Source organism: Staurois parvus, unplaced genomic scaffold (assembly GCF_062004578.1).
Source record: "Staurois parvus isolate SC_StPar_1 unplaced genomic scaffold, SC_StPar_1.0 ptg000019l, whole genome shotgun sequence".
Classification (NCBI taxonomy): Eukaryota; Metazoa; Chordata; class Amphibia; order Anura; family Ranidae; genus Staurois; species Staurois parvus.
The window spans coordinates 10,515,850-10,538,838 of NW_028317815.1; the positions used below are offsets into that span (position 1 = coordinate 10,515,850).

Sequence of the window (22,989 nt, forward strand, 5' to 3'; positions counted from 1 at the left end):
CTGAAAAGCAACTCAGATGGGCACTGATATGTGGCATTGATGTGCACTATGTGGCATTGATGGGCACTGACAGGTGGCACTGATGGGGCTACACTGCTCATCAGGGCACTGATCATCAGTGCCCTAATGATCAGTGTAGATGTCCCCTCTGAGGAATGCTGATTACCAGCATTTCCTTATGTACATGCTATCAGCTGTGATTGGACACAGCTGATCACATGACAGTCGAAGTCATTGGCACTTTCTGATGATCGGTGATCTGCTGTGTCCCAGGGACACAGCGCACCACCGATTGCTGTGATGCACCACTGGGGCGTGCACGCGCAGTTAGAGTGGGAGGAGGTCAATACGAGAGAACCACCGCCCATCCATCATTTCCTTATATGGCGGGCGGGAGTCCGTTAAAGTGTTAAACCCACAGCAGTAAAATCAGTCTGTATGTGCACTAAGGCATGCTTGTTGTACTCACTGTGGGACCTAAGAGGTTAATCTTCTGCATTATGTAAAAAGGCTGTCTGATTTCACTGCTCCTCCTCTTGTTTAAATGTCCATGTCTTATCTCCTGATAAGAGAGACTGAACATAGCCATTCTGCACCTGCTGAATTTAGTGTGTATTGCTAGAGAGGGTTTTTTTTTCTTTTCTTTCTTGGGAGAGTGCATGTGATCAGCACAGAGCCAATCAGTGCTGTCCAGACAGAGGTCAGGGGTTTTGCATCCTTTTTAGAACAGAAATTTCCTCCTGCAAGCTTTAACTAGTTCTCGGCTAGACACTGATAAAAGACACAAAACTGCTGATGAGAAAAGGTATTTAGCAGTTTCTATTTACTAAAATAATTGCACTCCCATGTTCTGTATACTGTGGGAGACCAGATATGCAGTGAATGCAGAGTCTTGAGTTTAGTAACACTTTAAAAATAAAAAAAAATCAGACAATAACCATTACCACCAAATGAAGGCATAATTTGTCTGGGAAAAAAGGTATAATCTACCTGGATACACTAGTAGTTGTGATATGTACAGTTTTACTAACACATGCCAAAGTTGCAAAAGTTGTGTTCAGGCGTTAGAATTAGTTTTACCTTCCATCATGAAGCGGTTAGTGTTACTAAATCAAAGAATACAAATTTAATTACCTGTCCTTAGATGTGGTGGCTGCATTTGTTTTTTTATTTTTCTGGCTTTTTCTTTACTCTTGGCAGATTATCCTGCTAGTAACACACTTCCTGTCTGGGGAAGAGTGCTCACTCAATGGAATGTGTCCATAGAGAAGCAGCTTTGATAGGAAGTGTTAATATGGCCATACACCAAACTTTTGTAACTTTACCACAAGTATGTAATATGATAAACCTAAACAAATCCTGTTAAAGGTATCAAATCATGCAGGTCCTTATACTATATAGTTAATGACTGATCTAAAGGAGATTGTACAATCAGATTGCATAATATATTTTTAGCCTCAGGCCTCCTTCAAGAGATTATGTGCATACAGCAGATTCCTGCGGCTGGGATCAAAGATGTATGGAAACAGCAGTGACTGCTCAGCCTGTACAAATCAGAGACTAGCTGAAAAACACTGTTGCATGTATCCACACACACCTAGCTCTTACCTGCAGTAAGGGACAGCCGTCTGTGAGCTGAACAAGAGAATTCTAATCAGTTAATCAATGCTAAACAGCATAGATGGAGCAGTCTCCACTGTCGCTGTTGTGTTCAGACAGCTGCTGCACCTGGCTACCTCAATGCTTGGTAGGATATAGTAAGCCATAAATATGGTGCTCAGTTTATTTGGAAGTCAACTGTCCAGAAAGATTCTTTATCAGAAATGCTGTCAACTATTCACTGCATGTTGTATGACTTCCCTAATTTCTGTTTGTTCATATAAATAGAGCTGGTCTGGACAATTCCCGATCCCCTTGGTGACTAGAAATACTCCGGTGACAGATTCGTTGAAATATTGCTGTAGCTATTGTTAGTTGAGGCTGGCAATGTGTGAATATGTAGCCGCTAACGTGACTGTATAGACAGCCAGGGTGGCAGGAGACAGACGGAGCTAAGTCCTGCTGACGTATGAGAGAGACTGAGCTAATGAGTACAGTCACATTATCTTCTATGTTGCTACCTCACTGTCTCATTACTATACTGTCACCACAACAGGCACTGATGTGCTAAGCTTTAGCTGCAGGTTGGTAGTCCTGTACTGCAGCCCCCCCACCCATCCTCCAGTAAGGCTGCTTTCACGCTGATCAGTTTTCTTTCTGTTTTTGTCATTAAAAAAAAGTAAAAAAGCGCACCAAAAATGCACTTGCCGTCTCTTTTTTTGAGTCGCATGTCCTTTTTCACCGGTGCAAAATGCCCTGGAAATGCGGAAAAATGCAGTAAAAATGCATTTGCTCTTTAACCGCATTTTTTAAATGGAGCAGTGAAAGTAGCCTTAATGCCCCAGAATGGGTTCTATCTCTGTGGAATGGGATTTTTTTTTTTTTTTTTTTTAAGAGCCTGATATTGCCACCAGCCCAAGATTACAGCACCAGCCGACCTCTCTGTGCTGACCACATCCTGCACTGACAGAGGGGCCGGAGCCCCCCCTGGTTACTGCACCTTGAAAGCCTGAGAACTGAACCATATTGGGTGCTGTTTAATGACCATTATAGGGGGGAGTGATTACAGTGCAACTTCACTCTCTGTCAACATTGACTATTTTCAAGCCCTATGCTGCTAGCATTAGTAAATAGATAGAAAAGTATATCATGTTTACTTGTTTACATTTTTTTTTTTTTACATTTCTTTAATTACTTCCTGGTTTCCATGCCTAGGCAAATGTCATACATCTCAGGAGTCTTCAGGAGGGTAGGAGGTGCTCTCTCAGCTAAGCACAACCTTCTGCCTGCATGCCTGAGGTTAGGGCAGATGGATTCTAGGAAATAAATGCTATATGAATCATCTGCCCATGCTCAAAATGGCCACAACCAGAAATGCTAGGGAGTGTTTTTCAAAGTGATTTCTCAGCAAAATAATGCTTGGATAGATGGGTGAGTTTGCATTTGAATATTAATAATAGCATTTTTGTTTTGTGGTGCGCTGATGAAATGCATCGATTTTTGGCCCCTTGCAATCTTCTGTTAAAGGCGAAGTTCACCTTTTATAAATAAAATTAGTAAATGCACATCTTTTTGCAGTTAAAATTGAGCATTTATTATTTTTTTTTTCACTGCACCCAGTAAAACCAGTAAATCAATAAGCTACGAGAGCTCTCTCCAGCATCCTCGTAGTTCATCGAGAACTACAAGCTATCAGCCGCTGCAGCTGATGGGACTTGTAGTCCATTCATTCACAGAACTCTGTGAATGAATGACGCGGCCGTGTGGGCGGAGCCGTACTGTTTTTAAATTCTGACAGCAGGTGCAGGGGAGAATCCCCCGCTCGCTAGCTACAGGAAGGAGGTGACTGGGGGGAGAGGAGGCAGGAGCCGGAACATGTCACGTTTTCCACGCCAAATACACAAGGTTGAAAAATAACAGACTTACTGGCTGCCTTAACTAGGTGAAAGTAAATGGGGGGGGGGGGGGGTGTGCTAATGCAGCCACCATGTCTAAAAATTGTTAAGCTGAAATGTAATGCTTTTTAGTTTTTGAGTTTAGTAACACTTTAATGATGATGTATTTTTCAAGTACCCCTTCAGGTGTTTAGCGTTTATTTGTAAATGCAGCTGTATGTTAGCCTATGTGGCCATACTCACCAGGTGATTACAGCAGGGCTTGACAAATTTGCTTTGAATCTAGGAGCCAGCTAAAAAAAGTTAGGCGCCAGGAGGGGAGGGGGTGGCAGTGTCACAGGAGGGGAGCAGCAGGACAGAAGGAAGGGGGGCAGCAAAATCAATGGGGGCCAGCGAGACAGGAGGGGGGAATCAGGACAGGAGGGGGAATTGTCATGGGAGGAGGCAGAGGGACAGGCGAGGGGCAGCGTCACAGGAGTGGGGCAGCATCACAGGAAGGGGGCAGTGGAATAGATGGGGGGGCAGGCAGCATCACAGGAGGGGGCAGCAACACACAAATTGGGCAGCAGGATAGGTGGGGGACAGTGTCACAGGAGTGGGACAGATGGGCAGTGTCACAAGTGGTGTACAACAGGACAGGTGGGGGGCAGCCTGGTCCGCCTGGTTGTTGTAGTTGGTTGAAGGGGGTTGGCACTGTGCTGGAGGTCGGGCTGTCTGCTATTGCACAGGTGGTGGGACTTGGTGGCCCTGGTGACTCCGGTCCTCTGGTAGGGACTAGTGCCGCATTTGAAGGCAGAATTGATGGGGTCTGTGGTGTGGATGGGGCGGTCAGTGTGGGAGGTTGCGTCCTCCGCTCCATGGGCTCTGGGGGGGCTGCGTTGCTTTCAAGGGGGCTGGCCTTCCTGGAGCTGTTCAGCTGTGTTCCACATGTGCCCGGGAAGGGATGGGGGAGACTCCAGAGAGGTGCCAGCCAAGGACGTGGGGTGGGGGACAATAGAGCAGTGTGGGCTGACTGGGGTCCAGGCAGCAGTACGTGGTTTTTGGTCCACCAAAGGTGAGTTCTGAGTGAAGCTTTTGAGAATACCTTATGTGCATAAACACACGCGTAAATGTACTCCAATGACCAGAATAAATATTCTGACCATTTGAATCTATGTTCCAACGCCATAAGCTTATAAACGTACACCCTTAAGCTGGCCATACACGTATGGATTTTCGGGCAAGAATTTTCGTTAGTGGGTCCAAATCGATGTTTGTTTTCGACCGCAGTGACAGGAAATTTGAAGTGGCAGGAAGGAAAAATTTTCTCTAACAAACAAATTTTTGGCCAGTATATGTGGTTATTGTTCAGAAATTACATTCGTTTTAAACTCGAATGTTAAAAGCAAAAGACCATTTTCAAACGACATTTGTCCATTCACCGAATGTTCAAAGAATTTTCGTACGACTTTTCATCCGAATATTCTCATCCAAAAATCTACACGTGTACTGCCAGCTTTAGGCAGACCATTTATTTTTTTCCTTCCACCGTGCTATTGTGTTCTGTCGGGGGGGTGCTGGGAGCCTTCCTGGCCAGCAGAACACGATTACAGCTAGCGGCTATAGCCGGCAGTAATCACATGTGAAATATTTGATCAAGTCGATCCAATCAGCCTGCCCATACATGGAATTTCAATCCATGTGTGGCCAGTTTTAGAGGCAATTTTTTCTGCCAAGTTTGGGCAGGAAAAAAATCCAGCATATTTTGAGCATTAACTTTTTACACCCATGTGAATGAGGTACTGTCTCCTAGGTTTTTAAAGCTGGTGCTTTGTTCTGGGTGAGATTTCACACAATTGGCTTTATCTTGCAGCACCATTTGCCGATTTACAGCCCACTTTACTGCTTGTGTTTTATTGTTGAGTTGTATGTCAAAAGGTGGATTATGCAATCTTCTTTTTTTTTTTTTTTTTTTTTCAGCTGGCTAATACTTGTAGTCATCTGTTAAAACAAACACTCTGTGTAATTATATCTTTTTGATCTGATTGTTTTCCATATGATTAAAGCTGGACACACACAGCGGGCTAAAAGGAAAAAAAAAACAGATTTCCTCCCTTCATATAAATGTGGTGGACGGAAGAATCCCCCTCTGCCGAGTCATTGTATGCTGAAACCTGCTGCTTTCAGAACACATTGTTGCAGAAGCTGCAGTCGCTGATCATGGACAATTTTCCAGTTTGAACAAACAATCCACTTCCGTCAAGAGAGAATGGCCACACGCTTAAATTCAGCTAATCCCTGCTAAGGCCTCATGTACACTGATGCATGTTTAGGAGCTTTTGGCTTTTTTTTGTTTTTGCCAAAGCCCCTAAACTCAACTCAATAAAAGCCTATGAGTCCATGCACACATAGGCTTTTACCAGAGTTTAGCAACAGCAGCATTTAGGGGCAGTTAAATGTCCCTCTCCTGAACACAGAAAAATTGCTTTCAGGAGAGGAATGGTTTGGGCAAAAAACATGTCTAAGTGCTAGCGGATCTTAGAGCTTGGGCATTTATTAATTTCAATGGCAAGTACTCTGGCCAGTGAAATAAATAAAGGCCCAAGTGCTAAATGTGGTACCGCAGTTACACGTGCTTTTGACACATTTTGCATTTTTCAGCGGCCAGGAGAGCTTGGCATCCAAGGGAGCTTTAGTGTACATGAAGCCTTACCCTTCCAAATTTTAATCCGTGTATGGCTAGCTTTAGAAAGAGATGTGCCAATTTTTACATGCTATGGTATTTAAAGGAGAACTGTTGCTGTTTTCCATAAAAGTAATTTAATCAGAATTATATACAGGGTGTGTGTATGTGTGTGTGTGTGTGTGTGTGTATATATGTGTGTATATATATATATATGTGTGTGTGTATATATAATGTACACTATATTGCCAAACGTATTGGGACACCCCTCCAAATCATTGGATTTGGGTATTCCAATCGCCTCCATGGCAACAGGTGTAAAAAATCAAGCACCTAGGCATGCAGACTGCTTCTACAAACAGTTTATGAAAGAATGGGTCGCTCTCAGGAGCTCAGTGAATTAAAGCGTGGTAATGTGATAGGTTGCCACCTGTGCAATAAGTCCATCCATGAAATTTCATTGCTACTAAATATTCTACGGTAAACTGATAGTGGTATCATAACAAAGTGGAAGCAACTGGGAACAACAGCAACTCAATGTAACGGAACCAGTACCCGACCGCACTTGGGTATATTCCGTTATACCGCACCTTCCCCTGTCCGAACACCATCCACGGAACACACACTTGAAATCCCTCAGGAAATAGACAACACCCAGCTCTTCTTAATACAGGAAGCCAACTCTCTTTATTGTACACAAACAACATGTTTTATACAGTGGGCGGGGAAAGACAACCAGGGACAGGAAACACATCATCAGCCCGCCCCATCAGTGGGAGGCTGCAGGAAACACCTCATCACCCCTCCCCATCCAACCAAGACACAGAACAATGGGATGAAGCACATGGCATACAAACAATGGACAGCCATGTGGCCGAGAACAAAGGAACACACACTATACACAAGACTGGGACATTCACATTTACACACCCTGCACCCTAACAGGCACAGGGTCACTTAAACATAAGAATTTGGGGAGATGATACAGAGGTCCCCCCACCCCCAAAAGTCACTCCCGTCACAGTTGCCACCTGTGCAATAAGTCCATCCATGAGATTTCATTGCTACTAAATATTCTACGGTAAACTGATAGTGGTATTATAACAAAGTGGAAGCAACTGGGAACAACAGCAACTCAGGCACGAAGTGGTGGGCCATGTAAAATGACAGCAAGGTAAGTGCGTGCTAAAGTGCACAGTGTGCAGAAGTCGTCAAATGTTTGCAGAGTCAATAACTAAAGATCTCCAAACTTCTTGTTGCCTTCAGATTAGCACAACAGTGCATACAGAGCTTCATAGAATGGGTTTCCATGACCGAGCAGCTGCATCCAAGCCTTACATCACCAAGTGCAATGCAAAGTGTCAGATGCAGTGGTGTAAAGCACGCTGCTACTGGACTCTACAGCAGTGGAGACGTGTTCTCTGGAGTGATGAATCACGCTTCTCTGTCTGGCAATCCAATGGATGTGCCTGGGTTTGGCGGTTGCCAGGAGAACTGTACTTGCTTCACTTCATTGTGCCAAATGTAAAGTTTGGTGGAAGGGGGATTATGGTGTGGGGTTGTTTTTCAGGGGTTGGGCTTGGCCCCTTAGGTCCAGTGAAGGGAACTCTTAAGAAGTCAGGATGCCAAGAAAGTTTGGACAATGTCATGCTCCCAACTTTGTGGGAATAGTTTGGCTGGCCTACACAAAGTCCTGACCTCAACCCAACAGAACACCTTTGGGATGAATTAGAGTGGAGACTGTGAGCCAGGCCTTCTCGTCTGACATCAGTGCCTGACCTCACAAATGCACTTCTGGAAGAATGGTCAAACATTCCCATAGACACACTCCTAAACCTTGTGGACAGCCTTCCCAGAAGAGGTGAAGCTGTTATAGTTGCAAAGGGTGGGCAATATTGTGTGTGTGTGTGTATATATATACTTTTTACCCCCTGAAAATCTTCTCTAAAGTCGGGGGTCGTCTTATACGCCGGTATACGGCATGCTGACACTTTTTAGGGGGGCGGCGCGGTGCCGCCGCCGCGCCCCCCCTTCCAACGGAAGGGACACTAAGTACAGGGGTGGGCAGGGGCTGCTGTCTCTTACCTGCCTCCGGTCCCACGACGATCCGGTCCAGGAAGCGCGGCTGCTCCTTCATTCGGTTCGGCCACTGGATGTTCACGTGGCTGCTCGGCTCCGCCTCCTCACCGGTGATTGGCCGCCAGAACTGTAGCTCAGGAAAGGCACACAGGCGGCCAATCACCGGTGAGGAGGCGGAGCCGAGGGGCCCGCGAAAATCGAGTGAAGGAGCGGCCGGTAAGTGTGCCGTCCAGAGGTGCTGCTGCAACCACATATGCTGGCTGCAGCAGCACCATACTAGAACAGGGGTCAGCAAGTGTAATTGGTGTCAGTGGGAGGAATAGTGCCCCATCATTGGTGTCACTGTTACCAATGATGGGGCATTATTACTCCCACTGACACCAACGATGGGGCACTATTCCTCCCCCCCCACTGACAACAACAATGGGGCACTATTCCTCCCCCCCCCCCCCCCCCCCCCACTGACACCAATGATGGGGCACTATTCCACCCCCCACTGACACCAATGATGGGGCACTATTCCACCCCCCACTGACACCAATGATGGGGCACTATTCCACCCCCCACTGACCCCAATGTTGGGACACTATTCCTTCCACTGATACCAATGTTGGGACACTATTCCTCCCACTGACACCAATGATGGGGCACGATTCCTCCCACTGACACCAATGATGGGGCACGATTCCTCCCACTGACACCAATGATGGGGTGCTATTCCTCCCACTGACACCAATGATGGGGCGCTATTCCTCCCACTGACACCAATGATGGGGCGCTATTCCTCCCACTGACACCAATGATTGGGTGCTATTCCTCACACTGACACCAATGATGGGGCACGATTCTTCCCACTGGTGTGCATTGGAAGAGGGGTAGTCTTATACGGCGAGTATAGCCCAAACACTACATTTTAACAGGAAAAGTAGGGGGTCATCTTATACGTTGGAAAATATGGTATATCTTTTTAGCTTTTCGCAGAGTGGGGGGGAAGGATTAAAATCCTGTCCAGTTGTACTGCTATCCAGGGCTACGTTTTCCCCTCCCCTACTATTATTGTGAAAATGGTGTCACCAGACATGACATTGGGGAAAATTTGCAACAGGCACACAATTTGCAATAAGTATCTTGCAAGGGTTCTAGTTTTTCTCTACTCTCTCTATAAAAAAAAAAAAGAAAAAAAAATGCTGTTTTTTAAAAACTAGCTACAGCAGTGGAAACTTGATAGATTCCATTACGGCCTACTGTATCCAAAGTGAAAACAAAAAACCTGTTTTGGCTGACTTCTGGCCTGTACGTTTCTGTTATGATTGTGATCTTTAGAGTTCCCCTTGCTTATTTTATCCAACTAACCACACCAAGCAAGAAAGCAGATCATGCTGGTGTGGTCAGTTTGCATCCTTGGAATTGCTCCTAGGAGATACAGGACACTGTACCAATGTGTGACAAGCCTGTATCTCCTGTAGTCAGTTTGGGTGCCCCCCACCCAGCCCTTCTCTTCTGATGTCTCTTGAATTTCTGTTTCAGGATGATGTGCCTGTGTCTCATTTTAGTTGTCACACCCCTTTGATGATTGACAGTGGCTCCCAGCAGGAGCCTCACTATCAAAACTGCAGAACACAGACAGGGAGCATTCTTCCACATTGTGTATGACATAACAACGTGCCCACTCACCTGCCTACTATGCGTTCACATGACTACAGAATACTACTTCTGGATAAAGGAACTAAAAGTTTCTTTTTAAAGAAGTAATGTATGCTTTGTTAGAATGTCTTTTAGTAGTTGTGTGTTCACAAATGCTTTAACGTAAGGCAGTTTAATGTCCATAAAGTAACTTGTTGCATCAAGTGTGTTCTAATACATGGCTCCATTATCTGTAGCCTTCTCTGTGGGTCAAGGGCAGTGGGTGGGTGAAGGGGTGTATTTACCACAAGGCAAACAAGGCATTTGCCTAGGGCAGCGTTTCTCGGGGGGGGGGGGGGGGGGCAGCACTGCCCCTCAGAAGAAGGGACACACGCAGCATGGGAACCTGGAGGGTTCCGAGAGAGGCTGCTGGTTTCATGATGATGTATGCACAGCTCCACTTTTGTTCCCAGGGATATCCGGAGCTGTGAAGGCGAGTGTCTTTCTCTGTCTCGCCATGGTGGCTGGTGTATGGGGGGCAGTTGTAGTGGAAGACCCTCTTGGGGGACAGGGGTGTTGTTGGTCAATGTCAGGCTCTTTCTGCGGGGGGGGGGGGGGGCATTTTTGTGTTGCCTAGGGCAGCACAAAACCTAAATACACCACTGGGTGAATGGACACCTGAGCCTGGACGCAGTCAGTCACATCTAGGCTTAGACATCTGTCCCTAACAGCAGATTACCACTCTGTGTGTGGCTACATGTAAACTGTGGCCATTGCTGCCATTAGTTTAAATAGGCTGAGCAGCCACAGCTATTCACATGCCCCAGTCATTCCAGCCCCAAGAATCTGCTGATCCTTGTCGCTGGAATTCGCTGGCTGCATGTAAGAAGCCTTAATATAACCTGAGCATCAGGTTGACCTGTGGTATTTATTTATTTTAGGAACTTATCCAATAGCCGCCCGGCAAAATGCTGTAGATTTCCGGGTGGACACCATATGGCGTACTCCCGGGCATGTGCAGTTTTCGCGCTTGCAGAGCCGTGCAGCGGCGCGATCTGTCACCGGCCGTGTACCTCGGACACTGCCGATGATAGATCTGAGTACCGTCCCCGTTGCCGGTACCATGTGACCTGCTGGGACCAATCATAGCAGGTCACATGACAGTTGTATACAGTGGATGGCTTCATTCATGCCATCCATTGTATACTAGTGTCTAGCTGTGAATGGTCACAGCGATCACATGCACATGTCATGTGATTAGCTGTGGCCAAATCACAGCTAAGTACAAAAAAAAAAAAGCCTGAATGAATCGATGTCATTCAGGTAAATGCTTGCTTATGGCAAAGTAATTCTTTGCTATAAGCAAATTGTGTAAAAAAAAAAAAAAAAAAAAAATACTGATCACTTCCCCAAGTAGTACAATGTTACTATGGTAACATTGTACTACTGTGAAATATGAAAAAAACCTTAAAAAAAAAAAATGTAATAAAAATAATAAAAGAAATATATATATATTTTTTTTTTCATACTGTCACCAGTCAGTGTCCCTGATCACCGCCATGCCAGTTATATGATGACGCTGTACTTCACTGGTGACAGTATGTAAAAAAAAAAAGTAGTGAAAATAATTTTTTTAATTTTTTCATTTTCTGAAAAATTATGACAAAAAAAATACAACTTCAAAAAACTAGCCATGCCTCTTATGAAGTACGTCGGACTGTCTACTCTGCAAAAAGGGGTCATTTGGGGGATATCTGTACTATTCTGACATTCTTGGACCTCAAGAAATTAGATTGGCTGTCAGTACTTCAGGATTGATCAATATTCAGATCTATACCATAGTTTATGAACTCTATAACTTTCCTACAAACTAAATAATACATCCTAATTTGGGTTATTTTCACCAAAGACATGTAGTAGAATACATCTTGGCCTAAATTTATGAAGAACAATTATTTATTTGCAAACTTTTATAACAGAAACAAAGAAAATCGTGTGTTTTTTTTCAAAATTTTCAGTCTTTTTTTTGTTAATTTAGCAAAAAATAAAAACCCAGGCGGTGATTAAATACCACCAAAAGAAAGCTCTAGTTGTGTGAAGAAATTGATAAAATTTTAGTCTGGGTACAATGTTGTATGACCGCGCAATTGTCATTCAAAGTGTGAGAGCGCTGAAACCTGAAAAATGGCCTGGGAGGGAAGGGGGTAAAAGTGTCCGATATGGAAATGGTTAAATAGCGCTGTCAATTTATGCAGTGCTTTACACATATATTGTACATTCACATCAGTCCCTAACCCTGAAGTATAAACTGTCCTTTTTCTTTTTTTCCTTTGCGTGGTTTAGTTTTGACATACAATGTTTGATTACTCCGTATTATCCATCTATTAACTTTAAGTACCAGGAGTATGTGTGTGTGTGTGTGTGTGTGTGCGCGCGCGCGCGTGTATATCAGGATGTTGTGTTTTTTGTTTCTCTGTAACCTCTGAACTTCCTATGAACCCATATTGATTGGTCTGAATGATAGTAGGTCACTTGCCTATTTTCCTTTCAAGTAATTCTATTAAATCTTCCAGCTGCCTAGAAAAATTCTACTAAAATGTCCAGTGTTGGAGGTTCTAGAAAATCAATATCCCTAAGGACCAGAAGAGCTCAATTAATAAGAATCCCATTGTAGCAAAAAGATTGTGAATCCTTATGGATGTTGGTTGATGATTCCTGGACTGTGATCTTTGTCTAATTTACAGTAATAAATGATCTTCTCTTATTTAACCATTTCAATACTGGACACTTTCACCCACTTGCCCAATTTTCAGCTTTCAGCACCGTCACACTTTGAATGACAATTACTTTGTCATGCATCACTGTACCCAAATGGAGTTATTTGTTTGCGAGAGAGTGGTATTTGCCACTTTTTTTTTTTTTTTTATACTGACATTAAAAAAACTGGTTTTCTTAGTTTCTTTTGTAATGTGTTGCAACTAAATAATCTTTCTTCATATATTTAGGCCAAAATGTGTTTATGCCACATTTCTCTGGTAAAAATAACCCTTATCAGTCTGTTATTTAGTCTGTGTGAACGTTGGTCTACAGTCTGGTATGTGTGTGTATGTATATGTATGTACGTATATATGTGTGTGTGTGTGTGTGTATATATATATATATATATATATATATATATATATATATATATACACACACACAGTGGGGCAAAAAAGTATTTAGTCAGCCACCAATTGTGCAAGTTCTCCCACTTAAAAAGATGAGAGAGGCCTGTAATTGGCATCATAGGTAGACCTCAACTATGAGAGACAAAATGAGAAAAAAAATCCAGACAATCACATTGGCTGATTTGGAAAGAATTTATTTGCAAATTATGGTGGAAAATAAGTATTTGGTCACCTACAAACAAGAAAGATTTCTGGCTCTCACAGACCTGTACCTTCTTCTTTAAGAGGCTCCTCTGTCCTGTACTCATTACCTGTATCAATGGCACCTGTTTGAACTTGTTACCATTATAAAAGACACCTGTCCACAACCTCAAACAGTCACACTCCAAACTCCACTATGGTGAAGACCGACGAGCTGTCGAAGGACACCAGAAACAAAATTGTAGACCTGCACCAGGCTGGGAAGACTGAATCTGCAATAGGCAAGCAGCTTGGTGTGAACAAATCAACTGTGGGAGCAATAATTAGAAAATGGAAGACATACAAGACCATTGATAATCTCCCTCGATCTGGGGCTCCACGCAAGATCTCACCCCGTGGGGTCAAAATGATCACAAGAACGGTGAGCAAAAATCCCAGGACCACACGGGGGGACCTAGTGAATGACCTGCAGAGAGCTGGGACCAACGTAACAAAGGCTACCATCAGTAACACACTACGCCGCCAGGGACTCAGATCCTGCAGTGACGTGTCCCCCTGCTTAAGCCAGTACATGTCCGGGCCCGTCTGAAGTTTGCTAGAGAGCATTTGGATGATCCAGAAGAGGATTGGGAGAATGTCATATGGTGAGATGAAACCAAAATAGAACTGTTTGGTAGAAACACAACTCGTCGTGTTTGGAGGAGAGAGAATGCTGAGTTACATCCAAAGAACACCATACCTACTGTGAAGCATGGGGGTGGCAACATCATGCTTTGGGGCTGTTTCTCTGCAAAGGGACCAGGACGACTGATTCATGTACAGGATAGAATGAATGGGGCCATGTATCGTGAGATTTTGAGTGCAAACCTCCTTCCATCAGCAAGAGCATTGAAGATGAAACGTGGCTGGGTCTTCCAACATGACAATGATCCCAAACATACCGCCCGGGCAACGAAGGAGTGGCTTCGTAAGAAGCATTTCAAGGTCCTGGAGTGGCCTAGCCAGTCTCCAGATCTCAACCCCATAGAAAACATTTGGAGGGAGTTGAAAGTCCGTGTTGCCCAGCAACAGCCCCAAAACATCACTGCTCTAGAGGAGATCTGCATGGAGGAATGGGCCAACATACCAGCAACAGTGTGTGCCAACCTTGTGAAGACTTACAGGAAACGTTTGACCTCTGTCATTGCCAACAAAGGATATATAACAAAGTATTGAGATGAACTTTTGATATTGACCAAATACTTATTTTCCACCATAATTTGCAAATAAATTCTTTCCAAATCAGCCAATGTGATTGTCTGGATTTTTTTTTCTCATTTTGTCTCTCATAGTTGAGGTCTACCTATGATGCCAATTACAGGCCTCTCTCATCTTTTTAAGTGGGAGAACTTGCACAATTGGTGGCTGACTAAATACTTTTTTGCCCCACTGTGTGTGTATATGTGTGTGTGTATATATGTGTGTGTGTGTGTGTGTGTGTGTGTATATATATATATATATATATATATATATATATATATATATATTAAAGTTATCAGCCTGATGGTCTGTCTCATTTCTTGAGGCCTGAAAATGCCAGGACAGTACAAATACCCTCCAAATGAAGAAATTATTTTAACAATTTTTTTTTGTCACTATCATTACATGGTACCAGGGCTGTCTAGCTATGTCCACCAGACACCGTGGAACACATATTGTACCGGGTCACAGATCACATCGCTGCGTGGCCCTAGGGCACTCACGAGGCGTGTGAGCACTAAAACATCATGTGACAGTCACTCAGGGTAATCGAGCTCCCACCTGGCCTTATTAATATAATAGGCTGGGCGGGAGATGGTTAATCTATAACGCATGATATCGGGCTGATTTACTACAAGATTTGAGAATGTTCGCACAATAAATTGTGTGAATTGCCACTCCAGTTAAAGATCAAAATCATTTAATGGAAAAGACCTTTCTAGGTTAACGATAGCTTGAAAGGGTAAGGCCCCTTTAACACAGGGTTGATTGCTCTCTGGTTAGCACAGGATCTATGCACTGATCTTCTGATAAGAGCAAAGTGGGATAGATGTCACTTCCTTGCCTGCTCAGTTCCAGCAGAACGGACACCACCAGCTCTATTGGCGGCCCGATGTAAACGGACTCTGCTGTCCATTTACACCAGGCTACCTCCAATCTGCTCTGTCAGAAAGAAAAAGAAGGCAGTCCTTAGCCATTTTTTTTTAAGCTTCGGATCCTTCTCCTCTCACTCAGCACACAGACAAGTCTCTGAAGTTTCTCCTGTGACACCTGTTAAGCAGAAAAACAGCTCTATCTTACTGCATCCTGTCTCTCCTGCTTTCTCTACTTCCTCTATTGAGAGCCCAGATAAATCTAAACCTAGAATGACAGATATTAACCCACAGCACGCTGTAACAGATTCTCACACTAATACTTCACATTCTGCAAGTCATTTCTCAGATCCAATGGCTACCTTTCCTACTACTAGTCAGCCAGTTTCTGATACATTAATGAAGGAGATGTTCCTTTCATTAAGACCATCCATATAGTCAAATATCAACGCTATGCAACAAATCAAAGCAGAGATGAATGATCTTGGCGACAGAGTTGACCATGTTGAAATAAAAATGGGAGAATAAGTCACTTCCTTTAACACCCTAGTAGACGCCCACAATGAAATGGATGAAGAAATTGAATGGCTCAAAAATAAAGTTGCAGATCTGGAGGATAAATCATGATGTAACAACATTAAAATAAGAGGCGTTCCTGAATCGATACAACCTGACCAATTGAGAGCATATACCCAAGAGCTGTTTCGTGCCCTCCTACCTGATGCTACAAACACAGATCTGCCCATAGATAGAATACATCGCCTTCCAAAACCCTTCTATCTGCCAGATAAAATACCTCGAGATGTCTTGATTAATTTTCATGTCCAAGAAAAAAATCATGGAAGTTGCACGCAAACCCCAAAATTTGCCTGCTCAGTTCTCCTCTTTACAGCTTTTCACAGATTCATCTAAGCGCACTATGCAACTCAGGAAAAATCCTCTCCCAATAACAAAAGCTCTACGAAACCACAAAATTATTTATTGTTGGGGTCACCCCACTAAATTGATCATCACCAGAAATGACTCAGTCATCACAATCAACAGCCTAGAGGAAGGTCTGCAATGTCTTGCAGAGTGGGACATTCTCCCAGAAAGTGACCCACAACATTCTACTGCCACCAGAGCATCTCTAGAGTGGAACCAGGTCACTCACAAACGCCAAACTAAACATTGACCGTATTTTTGCAATCTTATCTCATGGTCTTAGATGTAATTTCACATGTTTAAGCAAGGCACTGAGGGTACTACCCTTACCCAACACACTACCTGTAAGTATGCCTGCCAATGGCAAGGTCACTTTGTTTTTGCCCCAAAAGTACTATTTTCATTGCGTTTGGATCTTGGCTAAGATCCTGTTTTTTTACTGATTTGTTATATGTTCAGTTATCTGCAGTTGTTTATTTTTGTTTATTTTGTTTATTTTTTTTCCTTTTTGTTTCTACTATTGTGTAATTCCTGTTAGCCAGGGGCGCGCAGGAGAGCCTGCGTCATATGACACCCTCCCAGAACTGGCCGGCCGCAGTGTAGCAGTCATTCGGCTGTCTGCGGTTGGCAAGTAGTTAAATAAAACCTTTCCATTTTCATGACTTTCCTTATTTCAGACTCAGTGATGTCATCACCAAATCTCTGTGCTTTTCTGTGCTATGCATGCAGATCATGACTGGTGGGAGGGGACAGCAGGGTTATAGCTTCCTGAAAACATCACAGCACTCTGCTCTAGAACTCCTGTCAAGCCTTCAGTCGTGATGCAGGCAGTGGGTTGGCTCTTGAGAGTTGTGCAAAAATCAAAATGTCTTTATGGATGAATGTCAGTCTGGAGGAGTGGGTGTTTTAAACCAGCATTTACATGCAAACTGTTCTAGGTAATGCCTAGATTTGATGTTGAGCTTCGTGGATTAATAGATGTGAAATCCAATGAATGAAAGGAGTTGGACAGGTTCACTAAAGTTGCAAAAGGAAGGGCTAGATCTCCGTTGCCTAAAACGCAGCTCGCTATGCCCTCTGCATGTGGCCCAGAAGCTGTTGGGCACCAGTTAGCAGGATGCATGTTGGACACCAGGGATCTAGCCCTTTCATAGTCCTTTCTTTCCGAGCCAGAGCAGTTTTTAAAAGTTTTTTTTGCATATGTAAAATGCAAAATTGCATATTCTAGGCTTGAAGATCCCCTAAAAAATTCTTTCTGAAAGCAGTGACTCTGGAGATTATGATTGATTTTGAAGATTTTTTTTTTTTTTTTGGTACACAATATTAGCACAATACGTTTTTATTAAATCCACGTTTTCAATGAAAAAAACATTTAAGTTCATTTTAGTACACACAAATACAATAGATTGCCCATTTTAGTAAAATTTAAAATATGAGGTTGTGCAAGTAAATTGATACTGAGCATGTCAAGCCTTAAATTTGCACTTCGCTGTGAAATGGCAGCAAACTATAATGCCTAAAATTGTCTATAGTTAATGCTTTAAAATCTTTTACAGGTCATCAGAGTTGAGCATGAGTGCTGGCCCTATAATTTATGGCTCTCATTCCAGTGTGTTGTCACAGATGTAAACCTTGCTGTGGTGGCAGAGAAACCATTACAAAACAATAGTGCAGCTAAAATAAATGAAATGTATATGCAATACAATAGTGCAATGCAAATATATCAAACTCTTATGTGTCACCACAAATTGAAAAAATAAAGGAATCCAAATGTGAAGCCACAAACTGTGAATTCTGTGGTTTTTGATTGAGGGAAATGACAGATGTGCATGTCAAACGCCAACAAAACTACTTAATGATGAACCTCACAGCACCTCGGTGTACAGCAAAGGGAGGCTTACCAGAATCATATGACCCCCAAATAAGAGTGGTCAACCAGTACTTGTGTATCAGTCCAAGATATCCAGCTTTCCTCAAAACCACGTCAAATGATGGTACTGCTGCGTTATATCAGAAAAAGAAAAAGACAGGCTCTCCATAGTGTAATCCAGATTAAAACACCAATTTAATGTTACTAAATGCACTTAAAATGAAAAGAGGACAATCGGGCACTTTATATCATATGAACAACTCATATTCCAAAATCTAAGATGGCTGCAGTGGGATTACATAGGCGTAGTGGCATATGTTCCGTCTGCCCTACTGCTTCCGTCAAAGATGGCGTTATCAGGAGCAAAACATTAATGGACAATTTATTTTTCACTTTAATTTTTTCTTAACTCCAGGCATGCATGCATATATAATGTGTATGTGGAAAATACGTACCCATTAAAAATGATTAAATGTATTTTTAAATCATCTGGCGTAAACGTGGCTCTACTGTATGGTAGGGCTGTGAGAACTGGTTTAATAGAATTACAAATTCCTACAAATGTGCCTTATTTAATTATATTTTATTTAATATGATCAGGATTAAAATCTGCATTTTAAAGTGCATCTGTGATTTGAAGTCCTTGTGCAGTTTGGGAGCGTGTGCTAACAAGTGCTGTGGATCCTCTTATTGGCAGATAACAGATCAGGTTTAGTGGCTGTAATTATGGCCACATTATACGTTACCGACGTGATTCACCATGTATGAAATGGTAAACATAAATGCTCCTTAAATGGCATTGAAACTGTGTTCCTTCCTTGATGCTGCAAATCTGTTGGAACAATACAAAATGTTGACCTCCGGCACAGAAAACTAAAACTGCGTATTGAATTTTGAGCTGGTGCAACTGTACAATGTAATAAAGAGTGTTTGGATCAGGCTGTACTAATAGTGCTGCAGTTCTGACAGCAGGAGAACGCAGAGTGAGCAGGATAGCCTCTAATATGCTGCCACTATCATAGTTTTGTCAGTGAAATTGAGTGTGTTCTTGGCCAAAATATGCTGCTACTGCAGTAGAGGTGACGTTCTTGGCTGTGCTGACTGGGTCACAATACACCCTAAGACAATCATATATGCATGGGGCTGCCCTTAACTCTTAAAGGCACCCCACACACTAATAAAACCCCAGTGGTTTCTTGCAAGTGGAAATGCATTGTGCAAAAGCACCACAAGATTTCCATGTGGCTCTGTCTTGAAAAAGCTGCAGGAACCTTGACTAATCCCTACAGGAAATACAAGCACAACAGCATATTCAACTGAACAGGCTGCAGTGCCCGTGCAAACGCAAAACACAGTCACGTAGATATGAACTAGACCTTTATATGTTAACAGTGGTCTAGTTGAATTTTTCTCAGCCTTGACTTCAGTCAAGGCACCCTTTAAAGTTAGTACAGTCTCAGGGCACACTATCTTAAGGCCTCATTCACAGGAGTGTACGTCAGCATACTTCCAAGTGAGAACCCTTTTGCTCACACGGGTGCACAGGTGTTCTGTGCATCTGCATGCAAGTGGTCCCATTCATGTCAGTTGGGATACAGCTGCCACTTCCAATTTTACATTTGTGTGCGTACATGTCTCATAACTCACACTATCTGCATTCAAGGACACACACCTGCACCCCCATGGATGTCAAATTGGTAGCAGTTGCTGTGTCTGTGCAGCTGCTGTGTCCCAATTGACATGAGTGGGACTGCCTTCACACAGATGTACAGGACATCGGTTCATCTACGTGTGGGCAAATACAGCCCTCGCACAGTTGTACACTTAGGTACCCCCATGTGAAGAAGACCTAAAATGTAGTTTGTTCAAAGGTCAATAGTTTTTGCCGCAGTTTCCTTGTATACCCATATAGTGTTCAAATCCATGAGCAATATGTAGTGATCAGTGGTCAGTGATTGGTACATATTGGCAGAGTCGTTCGTAATCAGTATATATTGGTAGAGTGGTCAGTGATCGGTGCGTATTGGTAGAGTGGTCAGTGATCGGTGCGTATTGGTAGAGTGGTCAGTGATCGGTGCGTATTGGTAGAGTGGCCAGTGATCGGTGCGTATTGGTAGAGTGGCCAGTGATCGGTGCGTATTGGTAGAGTGGCCAGTGATCGGTGCGTATTGGTAGAGTGGCCAGTGATCGGTGCGTATTGGTAGAGTGGCCAGTGATCGGTGCGTATTGGTAGAGTGGCCAGTGATCGGTGCGTATTGGTAGAGTGGCCAGTGATCGGTGCGTATTGGTAGAGTGGCCAGTGATCGGTGCGTATTAGCCTGGAAGCAGGGAGAGCAGGACCACTACTGAGAGCAGGGATTGTGGGACATATAGTCCGGGGAGCCGGGTTTTTACATGGAGCCAGTGCTGCCGTAAATTACAAGGCCCAGCCAACTAGAGTAAAGGAGGAATGCTGGGAGAGGAGATATATAGCCCGGCCCAGGAAAAGATTGCTCTCTTGGGACTACAGCCTTAAACTGAGAGGAGGGGCCCGGCCATTCTGGAGAATTTGAACAGGCCTTGTGGCAAATCTAAAGTGGGTGAGCCATACACCTGCAGGCAGACCCTCCAGCTCCAGCTCCTTGTTGGCTGAGTGACTGTCCAGGGTTACTCTCGTAGTCACTGTACAAACCCAACTGAATCCCTGCATTGCCAGGTGCACGGTTCAAGCACCCTTCACTGGACTCAGATTCTTCAAGATACTGTTCGGTGACATCTCCTTGACTTGAGCCTCATTACCTTCAGGGTTGGTGAGCAGGCCAAAGCCCACACTGTGTATATCGCTCAAAAAGGCACTGCATGCAGACACCTTTACTTCATCTTCCACACAGCAAGGCTTCTAACAGGAAACACTTGCCTATGCTTCTGCTTACTTCTGTCTTATGTATAAGGGGAACTCGGAATCAGCTTTTTGCACTATTTACATAATGAGCTATTATAAACTGTGCTGATATTTCCTGGGTCCGTGGCATCAGGATTTTAAGGGAGTAGCTTGACACAGAAAAGTCTTCCTTCTCCCTTTTATACCTGAGGTCATAGGTTCTTCTATGGCCTACTGGTAACCACTGTTTGATTCACCGTGATCCATTTTTCACTAGATGTGTTCTAAACTCTGAGACTAATAGCTTTATATTGAAAGATATATATCTGCATTAACATTTCTTTTCTTGTCTATTGACTTAAAGAAGTGCAGCCAAAGCTTCTTAGGCTGTACTTCTGTGGATCACAGGAGTGCAGTTCGTTCGGCACTCCTGTGACCCATTTTCTGCTGACAGCGGACTGAAGTCTGCTGTCTGCTGGTGTCACGCAATCGGTCCAGGCTGGGGAAAGATCCTGACTTTAAAGTCTGGATCGCCCCAGAGTCTGGAGTGGCACCTCGCTCAGCCTCTCAGTGAAGCACTCCTTCCCCCTGCACAGCCCAGTGCTCCAGTGAGTGTTGTGGGGTCCTAGCAGACAGCGGTGACTGATAGTTAGCACACTCTGCTCAGAGCGGCTGTAAGAACTCAGCGATCAGTGGTCATGTGATCGCTAAATTAGAGCCGGTGGGGGACAGATGCAGCATCAGAGCAATGCTTCATCCACCTAGGTAAGTATAACTGTGGGAGAAAAACAAACTCCATACTTCTTTTAAGAAGTTTTAGTAAATACTCAGTTGCTTTATTATAGTTTGGTGTCTTTGCAGGTGTGAACTTTTGTGAACTATGTGTGAACCCAGGGTGTCTTAGGTGTCCCAAGGCTTGCAAGGTCAGGACAACCTTTGGGGACTGTCATATTCCAGCGGCCCCTGCGGTGGTGGCGCTACACTTAAAGTGCATTTCACTAGATGCCATAACCCTGTTCCAGCTATCTAATATATAAAAACACACACGCGTGCACGTACGTTAACTCAGCATGGATAGTAGTTACTCTTGGAACACTTGCAGCTCCAAGGTAAATTGTAACAACATAGAATGATGAAATTATTTGATGTTTTAATGTTATTGAGGGTTAAAGACAAGTTGCTTTTGTCAGCCCCCCAGTTATAAATTAACCTTTTAAAATGATGGTGAATTTAGGCATTTCTAATCCAAAGAGGTTCTGTCTGGGTAATCTTTCTTCTGTGTTGCATGAGTATAGCACAGCAGGGTTGCCAGGTAGACAGATATATCCTATCATACCAAGCAGCTAAATATACACAAAGAGGTAGGAACTGACTCATTAACTATATCTGTCCCTAGAGGATTGTATTGTTATGCAGTAGTCATACCTTATAGTAATGATTAATGAATAATTTACAGCAATGACAGTGATAAATCTAACATAAAGTAGCAATTAAAAACTTAAATTTCCATGCATACCAGATATTACCATACAATAGTTGTAGCTTATATTTTTTAGGTGCAGATCTTTTTTACTGTGTGAAAGTTTGGATAGATTTATTCAGATTAGAGAGCCTGGTTCACACATTCACATGTGCTCTGTTTTGGTAAATTCAAATTTTATAGCCAGTTTGCCTATTGCTTACAATGCCTGGTCAATTTAGAAACTGTAGATTGGGAGGCTGTGATAGGGAGTGTTTCTTGTAGGTTCCATGCCACTAGCATTTTTTTTAAGCTCCTAGAAGGTACATGCAGTTTTTGTTTGTGCTCCTAGAAGCCAAGTGTTATCCTATGTATCCATGCACACTATTTTATGCTAGATTTAGATTATTTTTCAAGCTTCAGCGTTTAGGAGCAGAAAAAAAAAGTTTTGTAGCATTTTTGGGAGCAGTTTCCTGGCAGAAATGCTAAAATGTACCCAACAGCCTTTTTGAGCATTTTTTTTTCTTCATGTACTGTGA

At 43.3% G+C, this 22,989-nt stretch overlaps 1 protein-coding gene across 1 annotated transcript in view; it reads left to right on the plus strand.

The window, feature by feature from the left end:
* Window positions 1–22,989, plus strand: part of CERK (ceramide kinase) — a 117,274-nt gene that overhangs the window by 9,039 nt on the left and 85,246 nt on the right. The gene's annotated exons all lie outside the window — the stretch shown is intronic.